At 43.9% G+C, this 17,023-nt stretch overlaps 1 non-coding gene across 1 annotated transcript; it reads right to left on the reverse strand.

The window, feature by feature from the left end:
- Window positions 1–16,916: 16,916 nt before the first annotated feature.
- LOC144702843 (small nucleolar RNA R71) lies at window positions 16,917–17,022 on the reverse strand. Its single transcript, XR_013581416.1, has one exon. It is a non-coding gene; the product is annotated as a small nucleolar RNA R71 (small nucleolar RNA).
- Window position 17,023: the final 1 nt, after the last annotated feature.

Consider the following 17,023-nt stretch of genomic DNA (forward strand, 5'->3'; position numbering starts at 1 on the left):
TTCTCTCGGAGACTAGAAAATTACCAAGAGATCTTCAATAGATGATCGACATCCAATCGAATGGTGAACAACGAATGGTCCTAGATTCCTCAAATTCTTTCCAAGAGGTCTGATTATCGATGCTGCGGAGTGACAAGTGTAATCGTAATTGTCAATCAAATAATTCTGACAAGTATTCACTGACTCCAATTCTCTGATTCTTCTGTGCAAACTCTAACAATTCGTCATTGTAGAGTGTAATAATTGGAAGATCAACTCATAGGCGAACTCGAACAATAACTCAAATGAACTCAATAAAAGTAGCTACAAGACTAATTCAGATCTGGATTTTCAAAAAGAACAAGAATGCTTCCCTCCCACATCCACCTCCTTCCCCTTCTTTATAGGGAGAACAAGGCAGTTGTGGAATGCCCAAATGTGGCCCTTTTAAATGGGAAGGTTATTGGGCTTTCCCTTTTAAGGGTCCTTTAGGGGAGGAAGAAACCCAACATGAATTCGCTCCCGGATAGATGGTAACCACTCTAATCAAGCAATTAAAACACATATGATGGGGTTGTACTTGAGTAGAAAGGGCCACCCTATAAGTCAAAAAAAAAAAAGAATACAACTCAACAATGGGCTCGAACGTGAGGATCGAGCCATCAAGAGTAAACAACACAAATGATCACGACACGTACCAAGACGACGGGAACACTTCTCAAACCTGATAGTGGAAACGTGGGTTATTCGCGTCAATTCAGGCTCTATGAGGTGGCTGGTGATGGTTTAGGGTATGATCGACTGGATGGTCCTCCTTATGGTGTAACACAAGCAGTTTGATCATGGAATCTGTCATGTTACACTAATATGGGGTCAGAGTCATCTAAGGGGCTAGTCGGTAGTAGGCTCCTCATGTGTTGGTGGATAGGTCTGCACACATGGCACGGTGTATGTGCCACGGGCCTGATACTCAACACGCGCCGGTCCATAAGATCGATCATGGTAGTCATGATGGAATCCTCCAAGTGGTAACTGGCTGAGGCAGATGTTTCTTTCCATGACAGAAATCTCGCCTATGGATAGTCTTGCGGTCGGCCATGGTAGTAATATCGGTCATCATTTCATCATGACAGACAATACCGGCTGGGCGGTGGCGATCTGTGTCTCTGTTGTCACCAAGGCGTTAGACATGCCAAGTAGAGGTGTGTTAGTGCTCGAGTTGTCGAGATTCTACGTCGTGGGTGGTGGGGATTCTGAGCTATCGCTCATTAGAGCCTTTACGGGATAGTGGGTGATGTCATCTACCCTTGCTGGAGTGAGGTGAGATCTAGTGCCAGCTCTGGCACCGATGGGAATACTACCTGCCGCGGTCATCTAATCGGGTAGGGGCGTGCTCATTGGCAGCCCTCTAGGGGGAGTAGGGATCCTCGGAGGAAGGTCCATACTAGCTCGAATAGATCACTCAGGGCCGACGATGTTGTGCAAGGTGCGTGATGGTGCAAACTAACGAGGTCTTCTAGTTGAAGATCAGGATTCTTGGGATCAGATTCGTGATTCTCATGATGTGTACCATCTAAGGCGGACCATGATTGGCCATGTGTTTGAATCATCAAATGCCAAATACACCATAAATATGGGGTTTTCTCTAGCTATGAAAAAGCAAGTACGTGATATATGTATGCATGTGCGATGAATTTCAAAATATGTGATGCCTTCAACTTAAATGCAGAAACAAGGATAATTTACTTACGATGCTAAGCACAAAGCTTAGCACGGTTGGCTCACATACCAGGAAGATGCAACACGAGGCGTTGGGATTGTACAGCTTGTATCACATCCTAGGGGAAGGGCAAGATTGCGAGATGCAATGAGAATAAATGATGCAACATTTTAAAATCCCACGAGAAGTATGATAGGAAACCTACTGATCCGGGATGATACGAGAAGTAAATGACATGCGGATGAGCCCCAATGACCCAAGTGATACAATTGAAGGTCAACTAGTGGGGAATGATCACCGCCGTTGAGTGTCCACGTGCGTCACCGCAAATGATGCTGATCTTACAGCAATGAAGAGAGTCCCTAACACAAATGCGGTATTAGGATGATATGGGGGCCTAAACCGTTAGCAGGTCGAGGTGAGGGTGATGACCACTCATGCAGAAATTCTCGTTGACGGGTGATGTCACTGCTTGTATAGGGTTGTCGGGTTGGGGCCAAATTTTCCAAAGGCACAGAAGGGGCAGTGCTCTGATTGGTGCTGTTTGCCCTTGGGCGGCATCAAACAGGTGTGCTAGAGCAGCCACTAGTTCGAGGGACACGGGGGAGCCATCGAAGGGCTAGTGGTAGTGGGTAACCTGGTAGGACATGCCGAGGATAGTCGAGGATGCATACTGGCCACGGGCAACAACATAATCGTTTGATGGAGCAAGTAGTCCCCCTCCATTAGAGACGTCGTCGGAACCTTCACCCTTGTCAGTGATAGCCCCGACATTTCATGTCCAGCCTGACTAGCATGCCAAGGCGAAGGTGAAGATGTCGGGGTTCACATACCTAGGGTAAAACCAGCTTGTATGCATGTACGGGTATTCAGGTGTTTTGAGTTTTTCCCCAACACATACTCGTTGTGATCCTCGTGTTCATCGGGTTTGTTATGATCATCATGTTTGTTGTGTTCATCATGTTTAGGCCATACCCTAGTCAAGCATAGTCCTTTTGTATTTTATTTGAAGTGTTTTTATCATAGACGGGGGCCCCATGTTCAGTGGGCCTCCATAGTGAACCCTATATAAAGGATGATGGGCACCCAACTTAGGTCAGACCAAATTTTTTGTTTCCTAGTTGGAATTTTTGTTCAGCCGATGGTCTCTTGGAAATGAAGAAGAATGAAGGAGAAGAAGAGGACAATAAGAGGAAGGGGGAGGTTGTCATTCGGCCGCTCACATCGTCCACAGCCCAATGGTTATTTTTTACTAAAATCCTTGACTTCTTTGAAGTAAAGCAATTGTTGTACTAATGTGTATTCTATAGTGTCACATGTGCAGAAATTTACAGGAATGGGAAGATGATAACTCTTAAATAGTTAAGGAATTTGTGTGAGCTTAGTGAATCTACAAATATGCTTTACAGGATCAAGTGAGTTGTGGACCTTCAAAAGAGAAATCTGAGAAAGATGGCCCACTACCTATCCTGTCCATTGGGCTCTCAAAAGCCTTATAAAGAAAGAAGCTAGAGATTATAAGGGGAAGCTCCCAAGAATAGAGAAAAGAGGCAAAATGTCAAGAAAATGTAAATAAAAATGCCTAAAAGGGTATTTTAGTAATTCTCCCAATGTGTAAATAGAATTTTTTTCTTTCATTTCCCTGCACTTTGGATGTGCTCTTGCAAGTGGCAGGCCAGCACGACAATGCATTTTTGAAAATCCAAGTTGTTCAACCTGCTTAATATAAGTTTATTGAAGTTTTCTGTTAATCCCATCTCTTGTTTGCATTGAAAAATGGCTGATCCTTGCAAAATATACTGATGCAGACTTGAGAGGAAGCATTGAGGGCTCAGTGAACTCGCATTGAGGTTTTTGGATATTAGATCTCTATTTTCTCCATCATTATCCGTCCATCTACCCTAAAATCCATCATTTTGCAATCTAAACACTCATTTTCTATACTTTTTTTCTCTAGACTAAGTTTTTTCTATATAGACCTTAATCCCTATACCTAGTTACTTCCCTTTAAATTTCATAAAGAAATTTCTTCATTTGCACTTTCAAATTCCATCTGAAACTCCTGCACTCGCTCTTCATTTTCTCTTTCTATCTCCTTATTTTTGCATTTTTTTTCTCTCTAGAATTTATTTTTTCTCTAACTAGACCTTGATGCATACCACTAGTTCATTCCCTCAAAATTTAATATAGAATCTCTTTCATTGACACCTTAAAATTGGCTCTGAAACTCTCTCTACACTAACTGTTCATTTTCCTCTGTCTATCTATTCATTCTCCATCTGTCATTTCATTTCCACATTTTCTCTCTCTAAAAAAGTTTATTTTTCATTCTAAAATATCTCTATCTGTTCGCTCCACTACCGCTGCACCGCCACCTCGCCACCGCACCATCACGGAAGTAGGTGAATTACATATTTTAAGAATTAATAAATCGGTAAAAATTAGAAAAATAAAAAATACTTTGTGCATATATCAAGTCCAAAAAAAAGAGTAAAAACCCAGAAATTTACTATAATCAACTTATAGTCGTTTTAACAGCTAAAAAATTCTAAAAATATATCTAACTCTCGTTTAATACGTATAGTTGTTTTTGGTTTAAATGAAATCCCATAAAATTCTAAAAATATTCATTTTTATTAATTTTAGTAATAAAAATAAAGGAAAATAGGGTATGAATATTTTTTGGGTCTTTGTTTGTACTTTGGCGTTCACTTAAAACAGATGAAATTATTGAAACTACCCAAAAGTCTAGAAAAATCCCATAAATTGTATTTTTCACTTTAAAATCATTGTCTTCACCCCCCCAATTAGGAGCAAAAATTCTGAAATTAAATTTCGGCCTCTCTATGGATCCACCCCTTACTTTCCTTATATTAGTTATAAAGTGTAAAGGTGGAAACTTTTCATAAAACTTTTTAGTTCGCTTTGAATCAAAACACCCCTTAATTTGGAATTATGAGGCTGCCAACACCACCACCCGTGCATTCTTATTGGTACTTGATCACCACATGAGCATCGTCGCCTAGTCGTTCGTGCCACACGCTTTGACGCCAACGCCTGCACCGCCATCTGCACCGCCCACACCATCTCGGGTCACCTCCATCGCTCGGTTGCTGCCCGCGCCTACCCTACCATTCACTCTACCCACTCGGCTATTGCACTACCCATTGGGCCATTTGCATGATCCATCTGGTCGCCAACACCGTTCGCCCAACCATCTATACCGCCGCTTAACTATTGCGCCGCGTGCCTAGCCATCTGCATGGCCTGTTTGGTTGCCTACGCCAATCACAACCACCCTCACTAACCAACCGGATCCCCCTACTACCCATTCGGCTTCTACATTGCTTGCCTGACCACCTACGTGGTCTGCCTAGCCACCTGCATTATGTGCCTGACTACCCTAGCAGACCGGCCAGACGCTTGTGTTGTCAATTAGACTAACCACACCACCCGCTCAATTGCTGCATGATGGCGACCATGACAACACACCAATACCAGACGTGCCTCCATCTTCTCACGAGACATCCATCGTCATGACACGTCACCAACGCCAACTTCAGAAACCGTCCTTTGACGGGACACATGGACACGTCATTGACGTCGATTAATATTAGACTTTTAAAAAATTTACGCTTATCTTATTTTCTGTTTCCTCTAACGCCTTTATATAGGCCAATGTTGTTAGAATGACTCGGTGAATTTCTTTTGAAATTGAAGTTTCTTCTTCTAAAAAGAAGTTTGCCCTAGCCGTCTCTTGTTCGAGCCGCCGCCATTGCCTCTTGCCGACGCGGCCATCGAGAGAAGGCCACCTGTCCTCCTTCCTCTTGTCGCCGGTGCCTCTTGCATGGGAAGGCTACCACGTGCTGCGTGCACGTCCACCCGTGCTGGCCACACGCACAACCACCAGCCCGCACCCGCCGCATGTACATCCGCCCTCGCACCCGCCCGGTGACGCGGGCACCCGCTCACTCGAATGCGCGATCACACGGCCGCCAACCCAAGTGGCCACCCGCCCACATAGCTGCCTACCCATGTAGACGCCCGCTCACGCAGCCACCCGCCTAAGTGGCCGCCCGCCCAAGCAAGTACGCGCCCACACGGCTTCCCACCCACGTTGTTGCCTGCCCAAGCAGTCTCCCGCCCACGCGACCACAACTTTCAGTATCCAAGGGCTTCAAACCTTCGTTCTGCAAGTGCACACCACATATACGATTTAGGTTTTGCGAGACCCTATCAAAGCACATGTCACTCGCCCCGACCAATGACGCATCAAGAATTAGCCCCATCGCCACGACGCACTGCTCTAGTGTCTTAGTAATTCTACCGCTGTGGAAATAGTTGATCAGGCTTTTGAATCTTCCTGTGATTAGTTGATTAGGCATTTTTGAATCTTCTCATGATTGACCATTCAATTTATTGAAATTGTCGCTTGTTTAACCATAGTGTTTGAAAGACTGTACTCTTGCCCTTGAACGAGGACAGGGGTTGCACCATCAGTATTTACACCAGATTTAAATCTTTGAATTTGATTGTGTGAATTGTGGTCTGATTCATCCTACCCTAGTCAAGCTAGCCTGCCCTACCCAGTCAATCCCATCATCTCGCATCACCTATCATCCTGCATCACATATCATCATGCATCAATTTGGTATGAGAGCCGAACCAGTATCAGCCTACCCATTTCGCATTCGTAGACGTCATCCATCTTCATTTCATTTGCATGCATCTAGGTTCGGGCAAACTAGTCATCGCCGCAATGACCGATCCTTCCATAGATAACCGCGAGGCTTATATCCATATCGCAGAGTCGTCTCCACCTGCTCAACCATCCTCATCATGTGGGGATGTCAACCACATGTTAGACATTGTCCAAAATGGTTTTCGTGATGCAACACACGTCTAACCAACATGGACAGCCATCTAACGAATTCTATTGATGCGATTATTGAGCAAACTCACCATTTAGAAACTCGCGGTTGGTGATAGGAATTGACGTGATCCCAACAAGTCATACACACCTTAGCTTAGATTTTGAGAGTATGATAGAAATCATCTAGAAAATGATGATCCATATAGGCCTGAGAATTGATACGGAGGTCGTAATCAGAATCATCCTGAGCGTGACAATCTGAATCTTCCTAATGCTAAACCCCAAGTTGCGATGGGAATTGTCCAGACGATCCCTATAAGCCTGAGAATAGAACCTTCAGACGTAATAGGAATCATCCACCGTCGAATGATCCCCATCGGTTCGAGGATAGAAGGTACAGGGCAAGATAGAAATCGTCATCCCCGTGATGATTACTATCCACCTAAGGATAGACTCTGAGGCCGTGATAGGAATCATCCACTACGAAATGATCCCTATGCGCTTGAAGATAGACGCTGAGGATGGAATGGGAATGGCCCTAAACTAGACAATCCCTATCATCCCGAGGATCGGGTACAACCTCGTGATCACCATCGTCCGGAGCACGACAATCAGTGGCAACAGATTCAGAGGAGTGTCAAAGTTGATGTCCCGTATTATGAAGGATTTAGAGACCCTAAGGAATATCTTGATTGGGAATCCAAGCTAAACAGTTACTTCAAATGTTTTGATATGCTCGAGAGGTAAAAAAATCAATATGCCAAGATGAAATTAGGAGGTCAGGCCAAACTTTTTTGGGAGAATCTTGAATTTTCAATCTGTAACCAATGAGAGGCACCAATAGACACATGGCTGCAAATGAAAGATAAGTAACGTAAGAAATATGTACCTATTGCTTATTTAGATAATCTCCTGGATCAATGGCATAAGTTACAATAGGGTAGGCGCCTTGTGTCAGAATACATCACCTAATTTGAACAAATTTTATATGAGGTGTCGAGTTCAGGCGAATCCTCAAGTTGTCATATCCCCCTTTAGAACCGGACTAAATCCTTATTTGGGGATGGAGTTACTTTTTCGAAAGGCTGCCATGCTTGAACAGGATAGTCAGATTGTAGAGGGTCTTGAACTCCGCAAGACTCTTTACAATAGCCCTGTCGCGCCTATCCTTCCTACTCCAATAGGTCTACTCCTCGCAACCCACCTCTAGCTCTCCCAAATTGTACCCACTCCAAATCGTACTCCTGCTGAACAACGTGCTCCTGCTCCCTCACCACAATCATTCACTCCGTTACCCCCCAATAGTCATACATCTTCCTCTCTCAACTATACCGCAAAGGCCTCGACTCAACCTAACCCAGCACAAATCGGCTCATCCGACATGACATGCTTTAAGTGCCACGGACATGGCCATAGAGCCTCCTAGTGCCCCTCTCCACCCTTACACATAGGTCATGAGTCCATTCATATCGAGTCCACCTTAGAAGAACAACCTATCAACGAGGAAGAATATAGGGTAGAGAACTATGTAGTAGATGAATTTATGCACGATGATGGTTTGGTAAGCTTCATAGGAATCAGTGACTGCCCACCACATCCTCCTTGAGGTGAACCTTCTACTTCAGTTAGGGGTATTGTTCGTTGCACCCTTACCCAACCATACACTAAAGATTCCGCTTTGAGGACTTCCATATTTTACACCTATGTGAAAATTAGAGATAAGATGTGCAAGCCAATCATAGATAGCGGTAGTTGTATCGATACGGTATCTGATGCCATGACATCGCAATTGGGGTTGCCATTGATTGATCATCTCCATTCCTATTATGTCTCATGGATCAATGTCACATCGATCCCTGTGAAAAAGCAATGTCTTCTTTCCCTCAAGGTACAATCATATGAAGACAAGGTTTTGTGTGATGTATTACCCATGAAAGTTGGGAGCACTGTCTTAGGTCGTCCTTACGTGGGACCCGTACACTCAAACTCCTAAGACTCCTATACACAAATCGACGTCATTAGGTTAGTGTCTTCTCAATAAACATATGTTCCAACAGGAATTAGATAACGAGCTAACTGTCTGTCTTGCCATGATTCCCAATCCTTCCAAGGAAAGCTCCACTCCTCCCCCCCCTTGAAATCTCAGAATTACTGACGGAATTTGAGTGTATTCCCGGAGGATTTACCTAACTCCCTTCCGCCTATGAGCGACATCCAACATGCCATAGATTTCACTCCTGGTTCTTCTTTGCGTAATCTTCCCCACTATCGCATGGACCCCACACAGTATAAGGAACTCCATCGACAAGTCCAAGAGTTCTTGGACAAAGGATTTATTAAGGAAAGTCTTAGTCCATGCGTAGTCCCCGCACTATTAGCGCGAAAAAAGGATGCGAGTTGGTGCATGTGAATTGATAATAGGGCTATCAGTAAAATCACTGTGAAATACTGCTTTCCAATCCCACGCATCGATGACATGTTTGATATGATGGCTGATTCAGTCATCTTTTCAAAACTCGATCTAATAAGCGGTTATCGTCAAGTACAAATCCACCCTAGGGATGAATGGAAAACTGCTTCCGAAATTAAGGATGGCTTATACGAATGGAAAGTCATGCCTTTTGGATTATCAAATGCCCCCAACACTTTCCAGGGATTGATGAATCATATCCTTAAACATTTTATTGGGGATTTTGTGGTGGTTTACTTCGATGATATACTCATATATAGTAAATCTCGAATTGAACCTATGCAACACCCACGCCAAGTGTGTGAAGTTTTAAAGGCCGAACAACTATATGCATACCCTAAGAAATGTTCATTCCTCATTGATCAACTCTCATTCCTCGGGTTTATTCTATCTGCACAAGGTGTCTCCATTGATCCAGCTGAAATCAATGCCATAACCCAATGGCCTACCCCTAGAAGTGTCCATGATATATGTAGCTTCCATGGTTTAGCTACTTTCTATCGCCATTTTATTCCAAACTTTAGTACCATCATGGAACCAATGACCAAGTAACTTAAATGTAATCATTTTGAGTGGACACCATCGGCCCAAAGTTCCTCTGACGATATGAAAACTAATATGACAAAGGCACCCATACTCCATTTACACGACTTTAATAAGGTATTTGAAGTCGCATGTGACGCACCGGGTTTAGGGATTGGAGGAGTATTGAGTCAAGAAAACCATCCTGTTGCCTTCTTTAGTGAAAAATTAAATGATGCCAAACACAAGTATTACACACATAATAAAGAGCTCTATGCCACTGTTCAATCGCTTCGTCATTGCCGACACTACTTGCTTTGGAAAGAATTCGCTCTTTACTCTGACTATGAAGCATTGAAATACCTTCACTGACAGCATAAATTAAATCCTAGGCAGGGTAGATGGGTCGAAGATCTCAAGTGGTACACCTTTGTCTTAAAACATAAGAGAGGAGTCAAAATTTGAGTGGCAGATGCATTAAGTAGGCGAATCCACTCCTTGGGAAAAGGCTAGTTGAATGTCATGAAAATTGAAGTGATTGGTTTTGAGCAATTAAATGACCATTACATAGATTCTCCAGACTTCGCGCCTATCCTCCATTCTTGGGAAAAGGCCCTAATCCGAAGACCTAGGACTATATTCTAGAAAATGGATTCCTTTTCTACGATCCTTGGCTATGCATCCCACAAACTTCACTTGGAGATTTTCTTGTTTGGTGAATACACGCCGGAGGCCTAATTGATCACTTTGGCCGAGATAAGACAATCACATCTGTTGAGCATAAATTATTCTGGCCTTCCCTAAAACGAGATGTTGCAAATATTGTATCCTGATGTCGTGTGTGCCCTCTCTATGCAGGTAAAATAGAATACGGGTCTCTATACTTCCCTTCCGGTCCCTCATAAAGCTTGGGATGATGTGAGCATTGACTTTGTTTTGGGGCTCCTCGGCACTCATAAGCATCGTGATTCCATCATGGTAGTTGTTGATCATTTTTTAAAAATGGCTCATTTTATTGCTTGTTCCAAAACTTTTGACGCTTCACATGTGGCCCAAATCTATTTTAATTAAGTTGTCTGCCTACATGGTCTTCGAAAAAGTATAGTATTGAATTATGATGTCTTGTTCACTAGTTAGTTATGGAAAACCCTTTGGCCTCTCTTAGGAACTAAACTCAAATTTTCAACTGATTTTCATCCCCAAACTAACAATCAATGGGAAGTCGTTAATAGAAGCCTAGGCAATCTATTATGATCATTGGTTGGGGATAACCTAAAATCTTGGGACAGTATCATTCGGCACACCAAGTTTGCCTACAATGCATCAGTTATTCGCACCACTGGCATGAGTCCTTTTGAAGTTGTTTATGGTCACCCACCTCCAAAACCTACTGATCTAATTCCCATGTCGCCGCATTCTAGAGTCTCACACGATGTTGAGTCATTTGCCAATCATAATAGATGTCTACATGAGAACATTCATCAACACATCATGAGTAGTAATGCATAATATAAACAGACCGTAGATTTGCACCATCATTTTGCGAATTTAATGAAGGTGACATGGTGATGTTGAAGGTAAGGATGGAGAGCTTTTCTCCCAATTAGTCTACCGAGCTTCGCGCCCATAGTGTCGGGCCATTCCCGATCCTCAAGCAAGTTCGGGAAAATGCCTATGTCGTTGATATAGCCTCTACATGGGGGACAATCTCCACTTTCAATATTTTGGATTTGGTTTAATATAAAGGCCCACCTCTCTCATCAAATGACCCGTCCCTACCCATGGACTTTCTGGCGAGCAAGTCTCACTTGTCCACTCCTTCTACATTACATTCCAATTGGCATGAAAACACCGAGGGTATACTGGATGAGGTAATCACCTTCACCAAGGATGGAACGGTGCCAAAGTATATTGTTTGTTGGCAGGGCAAACCTTAGATGACACGTGGATCTTGGAAGAGGACTTGGCTCGCCTTAGCCCAGATCTGCTGGCCCCACTAATAAACTCAAATAAGGGTAGTCATTTCCATGTATTATTCATCTTAAATCTCCTAAAAGTAAGTACAACATTGCCAAAAATGCTTATTTTGCATAGTAATGAGATCATGCCTTTTCACTTTCCCAATGATTAAAAAGCTTACATTTTCTACTTAATTAATGTTTCCATCAATGCTTTGACATGCATTTCACAAGTTACATAGTTTGGGATTTCACTTTTAAGAGGATTTGAGGGATATCTCTAACCCCCACTTGACTCATTGAGTCGAGTGGGATATGAATCTAACGATTTCCCTAGTGTGTTGACTCTTCAGGTCAAGGTTGAACTTTGATGATCATAAAATTATGAAATTTTATGGGGAAGTCAAGACAGGAGTCTTGAGGCTTGGGACAAAATTTCAAGTCAAAAGGAGCAATGAAGAAAAAGATGAATTTTAACCAGTGGAGTTGACTCAATCAATAGGCTTGGTATGAAGGAGCTTGAAGGAGACCTTCTAGAACATCCTTGAAGGCTTCCAGGTTGATCAAGACATATGAGGGTGACTCCAGCAGGTAGATCCTGTTTGCAGGAGAGCCCAGGGTCGAGATCTAGCGCAGGATCCATGAGGTGGAACCCATCCACCCATCCATTCAGCCCAAATCCAAGGGCTAGAGATGACTTGTAACTAACTCTAACCAACTTGTTCTTTTCCCTTCCCATTGGTTAGATTCAGTTGTAACTAACTATAGCCAGGGGGAATCTGGTTGGTTGGGGCCTGATCACCTAGATTGAGGACTCAAGAACTCAATCCTGGACGTTCATCCACAATCCAACCACCAACAATGGCTGAAACAAACACATGTACCCCTATAAAAGGGCCCCCCTCACCCTCCTTGAGAGCATCCAAGAATTCAGTATTGTTTTCTTCACTTTCTTTCTTTTCTGAGCTTGTTCCTGGGTCCACCTTCATTCTGGAGGTGCAAGGAGTCTTCTAGGAGTGTCTTGGATCTCAAGCCAGTTGGTAGGGAGCTGGAGAAACAACCTTGGGCCCTTTGGGGTGTGACAAAACAGGTTACGTGCTTCTTCTCATCCCATCTCCTCTTGGAATTTTCTGAAGCTTCCAGGCTATCCTTAAGGAGATAGCCAACGTCTCAAGCTTTCCAACGCCTACTCACACGTGTCAAACTGATATCTGGAACTCCAAATATCGTGGTTTTGGTCCACCGCACGTGAGAGGACCTCCGCCCGCGCGACCAGCGGCGGAGCGCTGAAGCATCAGCGCACAAGAGGCCCTTCCGCCTGCCCATTCAGCGGCGGAAGCGCCCACATTGTGCGCTATCTCTCTCTTACTCTCCTTTTCTCACTCAATTAAATTCAGATTTTTTTATCTCTTCCTAGAGACAATAAAAAATTCTGGAAAAATTCTCAAAAATCATTCTTAGTCTAAGCTTCCTACGGAAATTTTTTCACACTTGCTAAAATTCATATCGTCTTTATTAATTGAACATAAACTCGCTTAATCACTAAAAACATTACGAAAGAGGTTTATACAAATCTTCAACTTGAAATACTAATTGAAATTCATCCTAACTAGTTACCTAGCTCCCTGAGGGATCGACCCTTACTAAAATAATACTAGTAAGGAAATAAAATTATTGATTGGTACTTAACTATCCTTACAAACAACTTAAGATCAATTTTAACCCTTGGTTTTGACCAATCACCCACTAGAGACTTCTAACAGCAACTCGATGAATCTAGTTCTTATGACCTCGGGGGAATTGATGGCAACTACGACAATGCACCAGTACTGTGCGTGCCTCCAGCTTCTCACGAGATGTCTCACATCATAACACGCCACCAATGCCAACTTGAGAATCATCCTTTAACGTTACACGTTGACACTTCGCCAATGTCAATTAATACTAGGTTGTTTTTTAGTTTATGGTTATCTTATTTTCTCTTTCCTCTAAGGCCAATACATAGGCCAATGTTGTAAGAAAGACGTGGTGAATTTCTTTTGGAACTGAAGTTCCTTCTTCTAAAATGAAGTTTGCCACAGCCATCTCCTATCCGAGGAGCCGCCGGTGCCTCTTGCCGCCGCCGCAGTCGTCAAGAGAATGCCATGTATCCTCTTGCGCCCGCATGCACTATCAACTACCCGCGCCTGCTGCGTGCACGTCCACTCGCATCGCCCGCAAGCACAGGCGCCAGCCCGCACCAGCCGTACGTACATCCACCAGCATGCACCAGCTGCACGCACGGCTGCCCGCCCACACAGTTGTCCCCCCACGCCGGCACCCGCCCACACGACCACCTGCCCACGCAAATGCTCACGCATGTGGCTGCGTGCCCATATGGATGCCCGTCCACGCGGTCGCCCGCCCACACGACTGCCTACGCTCGCAGACACTTGCGCACGCAGCCCCCCACCTACGTGGCCTCGTACCCAAGCGGCTACCTGCTCACGCGGCCGCCCGCTCAAGCAATCGCTCGCCCATGCGGGCACCTACCCACGCGTTCTCTACTTTTAGTGTCCCGCGGCTGCCTCGAATCCCACAAGGGGGTGACTCCCCCCTTGACCCCCAACCAATTGACCCCGTAGTTGGAATCGTGACACCCTATCAAAGCGAACGTCACTCCCCCCCGCCAATGACGCATCAAAAATTACTCGCATTGCCATGATGCACTGCTCTAGTGTCGAGGTAATTTTACTTTCTCTGGTGTTAGTGTTCTTCCTCTAGTGTTCCGTGATTGTTTTTCGACCATCGTCAGATTAGTTGAATATGCTTTTGAATCTTCCCGTGATTAGTTGATTAGGCACTTTTGAATCTTCTCATGATAGACTGTTCGATTTATTGAAATTGTCGCTTGTTTAACCACGGTGGTTGAAAGACAGTACTTCTGCCCTCAATCGGGGAAAGGGGCTGCACCATCAGTAGTTACACCAGATTTCAATCTTCGAATTCAATCGTGTGCACTGTGGTCTGATTTATCCTACCCTACTCAAGCTAACATACCCTACCTGGTCAGTCCCATCGTTCTGCATCATCTATCATCTAGCATCACCACACCACCTGCATGGCTGCTTGCCGCACTTATGGAACTCGCGCACCTAAAATAGTGTCGTCTGCTGAACTAAGGCATGACACCTGCACCATGCCACGCTGCCCGCACAATATCATGCCGCTTGTGAGCCTTTGCTCCAATGCCGCTGATGTAACACACGGTTTGGGTCGACCGGCTCATGCTACACCACAGGGGAACATCCATGGTAATGATACAACATCATGATAAGGTGCGGGCAATTATAGTAAAATTCAACATGAGGTACCCCAAATGATCCAAGACATAAATCAGGTGATGACATAGAGCAATCTCGGGACCTGACAAATCTCCCAATGATTGATGACTCTAAAATATGTCATCAAATAATCAAGTTCTCAAGTTTAAATTCATTACAATTATCTTGTGAATTCATGCTAAGTTCATGCATATGTATTGTTTTATGGAATCACTAACCCCACTTGATTCTTTGAATCAAGTGGAATATATTTAACGTTTTATGGCTAGTGAACATTCAGAAACAGGTTAAGAAGATCAAGGAAGAGAGGAGGATCAACAGAAGTGGGCAAAAATTCGAAGTGGCAAAAATTATGAAAATGCCCCTGGGCATGACTTAAGAGAAAACCTATAAATACTCTCTTGAGAGAGGAGTTTAGGTGTTCAGAATTTTCTCTAAGGAAACTAGGGCTTGGAGAAGAGGATTTCTGCACCCTCCAGGAGCTGATGAGCTTTTGGAGTTGGAGAGGAAGACCAGACTGAAGATAGCTTGGATTGAAGAACCACGCCTCGCCGCAAGGACGTGACACCCGACGTGGGGAAATCTCAAGCTTCAACCCTGTAATCCCTCTCTTCTCAGACAATTTTGGTTGGGTTAGAAGAGTCACAAGATCTTCCAATGTTTTCCAACTGAGGATTGTTTCGTTTTAGCTTTGATTTCAGTTGAACTTTGTTTCTTTCTTGTTCTGATCATCCTCCCCAAACCTCCCCAAAAAGCCCTTTGATATAGCAGAACCATCACTGCGCGCCACGCAGCAGCGTGGCGCGCGCAGCCACGCCGCGACGCAACAGCGCGCTGCACGAGCAGCGCCGCAGCAGCGCCGCGCAGCAACGCCGCCAGCGCAGCGCCGCCGCACGCCAGCAACGCCGCCAAGACGCAGCAGCGTCGCGCGCAGCCACGCCGCACGTGACAGCGCCGCTGCACGCAAACACCTTGCGCGCAGGTACCCTGCACGGAAGGTGTTTGATCCTTTGACCCCAAGGGCAAAGGTGCTGTCTACAGAGAACTCCTCTGTAGACAGCCTCTATTAAGTTAAATCTTTAACTTAATCAGAGCAATAGCAGTTAAATCTTTCGACTAAACTGGGAATTAAAGAGGAATTCTGTGATTTTCCTGAGGATCATTTAACAGAGTTTAATATTTATTTTAAATTGATAAGTGACATATCTATTGAATAAAGAAGGAAATTTCTGCTGTTTTCTCGTGCTCCCTATGGATCGACCCTCACTCGCCTTACGCCGTGAGGTTTATAAATTTGTTGCATAAGCTCTGAACCTCACACGTCTGAACTGCTAAATAACCAGTAAAAAACACATAAATTCGAGCTTATCAACTGGCGCCGTTGCCGGGGAGCACGGTATAACAGTAGGAATTTTTATTTTCTTTAAATCTACAGTCAGTTCTCTGAATCTACAGTCATTTTTTTTGCAAATCTACTATCATTTTCCTGAATCTACAGTCATTTTTGTTGATTCTCCTAGAGCTGAAGGACTTAACAATCCTCAGCCTATTGTTATTCTAACCGTTTGCTGAAGATTTATGGTAGTAGCACGTTCAGGAGCTGGTGAAAAATCTGCAGAGAAGGATATTAGAGACACCTCTCCAGATTCTATAGTTACAGAACGTGAAATTCAGCAGGAGAATATGGCTGAAGAGATTCATCAGCATCATGAGAGGAGAAGGACCATGCTTGACAGGTCGACACCGTCGGGAAGCCTACGTCAAACTGATGTAAATCTTAACATCGGTGACGGTATCTCCTTTCGATATGACAATGCATTAATTCATTCCTTACCTGAATTTAATGGACTGCCTGCTCAAAATCCCTTAGAATTTCTTGATGACTTCCATATTAGGTGTTCATCTCAAAACGTTCCAGGAATTTCTACAGAAATTTTAAAAATGAAATATTTTCCTCTAACTTTGAAAGACAAAGCATTTTCTTGGTATCGTAATTTAGGAATCACCTTTAACTCATGGGATGAGATGCAAGGAAAATTTCTGCAAAAATTCTACCCTCTCCAAAACGAATTTCTATAGAAGGGAAATTCACAATTTCCATCCTCATGATGGAGAAGCTTTTAGTGAGTCATGGGAGAGATTCAATGATTTGTTGAGGAAATGTCCTCACCATGGCAT

The sequence above is a fragment of the Wolffia australiana genome, chromosome 4, assembly GCF_029677425.1.
Source record: "Wolffia australiana isolate 7733 chromosome 4, ASM2967742v1".
In the NCBI taxonomy this organism is placed as follows: Eukaryota; Viridiplantae; Streptophyta; class Magnoliopsida; order Alismatales; family Araceae; genus Wolffia; species Wolffia australiana.